Raw genomic sequence first — 6,736 nt, forward strand, 5'->3', positions numbered from 1 at the left:
CTTTTTTTAGATTCTTTTCCCACATAGGCCATTATAGAGTACTGAGTAGAGGTCTCTGTGCTATACAGTAGCTCCTTATTAGTTATCTGTTTTATATATAGTAGTGTGTATATGTTAATTCCAAACTTCTAATTTATCCTCCCCTCTCCCCTTGGGTAACCATAAATTTGTCTTCTACACCTGTCACTCTATTTCTATTTTGTAAAGAAGCTCATTGGTACCATTTTTCCTAAGATTTCACGTATACGTGATAGCACATCTGTCTTCCTCTGACTTCACTCCAGATGCCGATCTCTGGATCCATCTGTGTTGTTGCAAATGACATAATTCTGTTCTTTTTTATGACTGAGTAGTATTCCACTCACACACACACCACATCTTCTTTATCCATTTCTCTGCGGATGGACTTTTTAGGTGGCTTCCATGTCTTGGCTATTGTAGATAGTGCTGCAGTGAACACTGGGGTGCCTGTATCTTTCCAAATTATGATTTTCTCCAGATATATGCACAGGCGTGGGATTACTGGATCATATGGTGGCTCTATTTTTAGTTTTTTGAGGAACCTTCATACTGTTCTCTATTGTGTATGGTGTTAGGGAATGTTCTAATTTCATTCTTTTACATGTAGCTGTCCAGTTTACCCAGCACCACTTACTGAAGAGACTGTCTTTTCTCCACTGTGTAGTCTTGCCTCCTTTATCATAGATTAGATGACTACAGGTGTCTGGGTTTACCTCTGGACTTTCTGTCCTGTTCTGTTGATCTATATTTCTGTTTGTTGCCAGAACCCTACTGTTTTGATTACTGTGGCTTTGCCTATATCTTTTTGAATTACGATTTTCTACGGATATATGCACAGGAGTAGGATATCTGGATCATGTGATAGTTCTTAGGTTTTTTTTAAGGAACTTCCATATTGTTCTTTTAAAATTATTATTGCTTTTAATTGGAGTATAATTGCTTTGCAATGTTGTACTAGGTTCTGCTGTATGACACAGTGGATCAGTTGTATGTATACACATCTCCTCCAAGCTCATCACAGAGCACCGGGCTGAGCTCCCTGTGCCATACAGCAGCTTCCCTCCAGCTGTTTTACACCTTAGTGTATGTCAATCCTGATCTCCCAATGACTCACCCTCCCCTTCCCCCAGTGGCCACATGTCTGTTCTCTGCACCTGTATATGTCTCTCTTCCTGTCCTGGAAAAAGGTTCATCTGTATCATTTTTGTAGATTCCCCATATATGCATTAATATATAATATTTATGTTTCTGACTATTTCACCCTGTATGACAGACTCTAGGTCCATCCACATCTCTACAAATGACCCAATTTCATTCCTTTTTTATTAAGGAAAAAAATTTAAATTTATACTGGAGTATAGCCAATTATCAATGTTGTGATAGTTTCAGGTGGACAGCAAAGGGACTCAGCCATACATATACATGTATCCATTCTTGCCCAACTTCCCCTCTGATCCAGGCTGCCATGTAACATTGAGTTCCCTGTGCTATACAGTTAGGACCTTGCTGGTTATCCATCTTAAATATAGCAGTATTTACATGTTTATCCCAAACTCTGTAACTATCCTTTCCCCCCGGCAATGTTCATTCTCCAAGTCTATGAGTCTCTCTTCTGTTTTTCAGAAATCACTTCTTTTTAGATTCTGCAGTTAAGGGATGTTGTATGACATTTCTCTTCGTCTGACTGACTTCACTCAGTAAGACAGTCTCTTGATCCATCCATGCTGCTGCAAATGCGATTATTTCATTCTTTTTAATGGCCAAGTAATATTCCATTGTGTATAGGTATCACATCTTCTTTATCCATTCCTCTGTTGATGGACATTCAGGTCGCTTCTCTGTCTGGGCTACTGTAAACAGTGCCGCAGTGAACACTGGGGTACGTGTGTCATTTTGAACTAATGGTTTTCTCAGTATCTGCCCAGGAGTGGGATTACTGGCTCATACGGTGATTCTACTTTTAGGTTTTTAAGGACCCTCCCAACTGTTGTCCACAGTGGCTGTGGCAGTTTACACTCCCGCCAGCAGTGTAAGAGGGTTCCCTTTTCTCCACCGTGGGAGGAGGATTTCCTTGTCCGTGTGTCTCGTGTTCACTGGCTCTTCTGAATGGATCTTCCATTAGATGCTTCTGGAGTCTTCAAGGCAGAATTATTTTGAGTCTCATCTGTTGATTCATTTGAAGTCCCTTCCTTTCTTCAATTCTAGCAATTTTACCTACAAATTTCCCAATTCTAGTTACTAGAATCAACTATGTCTAAAAGAGGAAGTTTTCAGCCAGTTTCAGACCCACTTCCACAAGGCTTTTGCATCAGAATTCTTGTTGTCAGTCTGAATTGAATGCTGTACTAATGTCCTGAGATTGTGGTACAAAGCATCACGAACTGAGTGGCTTTAAACAACAGAAATCTATCGTCTACATACTTAACCAACAGAGCCATCTTCAGAGTTCATGACGGAGTGGGGCATCTCCACTGAGGGGGCCCAGGATAAGAGAGAAACCCCCTTATTCACCCGGCAGGTAAGCACTGAAAACTCATCCACTGCTATGAACCCAGGCAGCTGGGAAAGCATAGAACACCAACACGAACAAAAAGCCTCCAGCAAACTGTTGTGATTTTTGTTAAATTAACAATTGTTAAGTAGAGCCTCGGGTACTGAGTTGAAGGATGAGCCATAATTTGATAGAGACGGAAAGGGAAAGTGAACCAGAGAAGGTTATTACTCACAGGTCCTGGCGGAGGTCCACGGCAGCCTCCGGGGGCCACTCAGAGAGGCTGAGGCGGGAGCAGGCAGACTGCCAACAGCAGAGGACCGGGGGCACGTGCCATTATTAGGGTCCACAGGCGCAGTGCTTTGCAAGCCCTGGGCTAAGGCTAGATCAGTTCATTCAAACCATAAACAGCAAGGTTTAAGTAAGCTCCTGGGGCTCTTGGGCACAAGTGGAGAAAGCTAGCAGGCAGGAGAGAATGTTTATCAGCAGTCACGTCAGGAACTTGTGACTCCAAACTGCTGTGCAGAGCATACACTCATGGGAGGGCTAGCATCTGTTCAAGGCCCCTGCTAGCCGCTTAGCCACACACAGGGATGCCAATACTCCAAGTATTACGGAGTAGCTTAGTGAACCCCTCAACACAAACCAATGCCCAAACTTTAAGACAGGTCAAAGCAAATGATCTCAACTGAAACACCAAGAGGAAAGAAAGGGAAAGTACAACAGAGCATCAAAGATCTATGAAAGAATATCAATGGGCTAACACGCAAGTAATTAAAAAAAAAAGGAAAAGAAAAATGTACATATGGAAAGATGCATGTGTGCGTAAATATATGTGCATTGATGGCACAGTTTGATAACTTTACAGTTTAATACTAATTCTGAAACTCTGAATAGAATTCACTACGGAGAGAACAGGGAAGTTATTAAAAAATTGGAGTGCCCAGGTAAGAATCTAGCTCACTTAACAAAAGAACAGAAATTGGATTTGCATTAGGCTTTCAGCAGCAACATACATGCCTGTGCCTAGAACAGGCTCTGGTATTTCAGAGGAACCCAATCGAAGGCTGCACGCTGAGAGACCTGGTTGTCGCCATGTCTATTTTCACTTGCCACTTAACCACCCTGTCTTGGGCTTGAACATTTGAATACAAGAGGTAATTCCCGAGTCTCTTCTAACTCCACTGATGTGGAAACATTCCCGGAACTAGCAGTATGTTTTTCTTTCACTCACTGGCTTGCACAAGGAGTTATTAACACCTTCTACCTTGTCATTTTGCTTTTCTTTGTTGTCCTTGCTTAGATGTGTTCTAGCATGTTAGGCTGTTCAGCGATTTGTTTCTGTAGGTTGCCACACTGTTACTTCTCTGTCTTCATATTCAGTTTGTTAGTGATGAGAAAATTGAATTCAGGAATCTCACATGCACACTCCTTCCTTCCTCCTTTCCTTCACTCTTTGGAAGGGTCCATAGACTTATCTTGGCTAATTTCAGTGACTCTGGCTTACAGTTAAATCAGATGGATTAAGATTTGGGAATCATTGAATGTATGTGTGTGTGTTAGTTGCTTAGTCGTGTCTGACTCTTTGCAACCCCACAGACCGTAGCCCACCAGGCCCCTCCGTCCATGGGATTCTCCAGGCAAGAACACTGGAGTGGGTTGCCATTTCCTTCTCCAAAAGGAACTACAGAAAGAAAGAGAAGTCACTCACTCATGTCCGACTCTTTACGACCCCATGACTATAGCCTAGCAGCTCCTCCATCCATGGAATCATTGAATACTTCGCAACAAAGACATTTCAAAGAATAGAGATGATAAGCGTGGGGTACATAAGTATATGAGATTTTCCCATTGTTCTGAGTTTTTAATTCGGGTCTCTGCTACTTGGAACAAGGTGGGATAAGAAGACCCCACAGTCTGACATTGGGTTGAAGATTGTTTTTCTGTAGCTAAGTTGTGTCTGACTCTTTGAGACCCCATGGACTGCAATATGCCAGGATTCCTTCACTGTCTCCCGGAATTTGCTCAAACACATGTCCATTGAGTTGGTGATGCTATTTCAACCATCTCATCATCTGTCACCCCTTTATCCTCCTGTCCTCCATCTTTCCCAGCATCAGGGTCTTTTCCAATGAGTCGGCTCTTCATATCAGGTGGCCAAAGTATTGGAGCTTCAGCATCAGTCCTTCCAATGCATACTCAGGGTTAATTTCCTTTAGGATTGAAGATTAAGAGCATTTTAAAGATCCTTGATATACATACCCTGCAATACTACTTTCTAAAAAGGTTGTTAGCAATTTACACTGTTCCCCTAAATGTAGGGCTGAGCCTGATCTGGCTGTCTCACTATCTTGGTGAGGTGGTTAGACGCAAGTTCTAATGCCATTTCTGTAAAACGCACCCCTCCCCCGAGGGGAAAGCTTGTAAGTCAGAGTCATGTCAGTCACTTTCCGACCTTGTTTGCTGTCTCAGAACCTGATGTGGGGTTAAGGTCGAGCCAGACTGCCTGGGTTCAGTCAGTTCTACCATATATTAGCTGTGTGATCCTTTGGCAAGTTACTTAGCTACTTAGTGTTTCTGTTTCTTCATCCTTATAAGGACACTACTTCACAGGACTTTTCTGAGGATTAAATGTTGAGTGTCTACCACATTTTGAAATGAAGCCTATATGCTTTTCAATATCCTACTGTGACAAAAAAAATTTCCTCAAGGATACATTTAAATTTTGGTGAACAGCCAAGAAGTATTTGGAGTCAGGTCTCTAAGAGAACTCATTTATTAAGCTGGTCATAAATGTCTTTTTTTTTTTTTTAATGTTGGCATTTACATGTTGGCTTAGGAAGAAAATTCATCTTATTGAGCCCGTCATCTCCCTGTGGATCAATGAGCCAATTTGAGTTATTGCTATTTTGTCTGTTCTTAGTCACCTAAGTTTGCCTTATTGTCCTGTTTAAATGAATGACCTCCATTCCCCAAGAAAGCCCATAGGTTATTTTATTACCCTTGAGTCAATTACTTGTCTTTTTTCTTCTCTGCTGGTCTTAAAGTTGTACAGATGGACATGAAAACTTAGAATCTCTCTGCCACATCTTGATCTCTCCCTCCTACCTTGCTCTACTGACCTCTGCACTGTGTTCTGGAAAGGACCCCAACCCACCTTCTGCCTCATTCCTTCATCCTGTGTCTGAATTCATTCTTCTGTTTAACTCACCTGCTTAGTGTATTTTTATGATTCATTCACTGGTTCAAAAAACTAGGCTCCCAGGTGATGCCAGTGGTAAAGAATCCACCTGCCATTGCAGAAGACACAAAAGACACAGGTCCCATCCCTGGGTCAGGAAGATCCCCTGTAGGAGGAAATAGCACCTCTCTGGAGTATTCTCGCCTGGAGAATCCCATGGAGAGGGGAGCCTGGCAGGCTACAGCTCATGGGGTCACGAAGAGTTGAACACAGCTGAGCACTTTCACTGCCTCTGCCCACCTCTGCCCTGTGTCCTAGAAAGGACCCCGACCCACCCTCTGCCTCATCCCTTCATCCTGTCTGAATTCATTCTGCTTAACTCATCTGCTTATTTTTATGACACTCACTGGTTGCCAAGGACTGTCTGAGGAACATATTTTAGATCCCCAGGTAGTTTTTGGAATTGCATGTCCTCCAATCAAAGGGCACTGGATTTGTCGTTTTGTAGAGTGTCTTTCCACAAATTCGTAGGAATTGACTGTCTACTTGCCTTTGTTCCTTCCTGTGGCTTCGCTGGTTCAGTCCCAGGCAGCCTGCTTCTGCTGACCGTGAAGAAGGCTGGGACACAGCCTACATGAGGGAGGTTGGTGGCTTGCTGTCTGTGCCTGAGGGCTCGCCACCCCATTGGGGATCTGTGGCTATTTATGGTTTTGTGGTCTTCTCTGGCCCAACGCCCACATTCAGTGCTTTGGCCCGAGAACAGCTGCTGTTGCTGCCTGCTGCCTAGGCCAAGTGGGGACAGGCCAGACTATCCAGCCACCTCCCCAAGGAATCTGCCTGAGATTCTCTACCAGTCTGGGGCTCCCCTGTAGTTCATTTCTATAAAGCTATGTTCTCCTCTGGTCTTCTATATCAGATCCTGTTTCCAAATCTCAGAAATTCCCCCAGAAAACACTGACTTTGGTTTTGCATCACCATTAGATTTCATTTTCTTTACTGTCACTGTTTTGAACTTGGGGAGGAAAACAAGACAAAGGTATTTT

Source organism: Bison bison, unplaced genomic scaffold (assembly GCF_000754665.1).
Source record: "Bison bison bison isolate TAMUID 2011002044 unplaced genomic scaffold, Bison_UMD1.0 scf7180017864105, whole genome shotgun sequence".
Taxonomy (NCBI): Eukaryota; Metazoa; Chordata; class Mammalia; order Artiodactyla; family Bovidae; genus Bison; species Bison bison.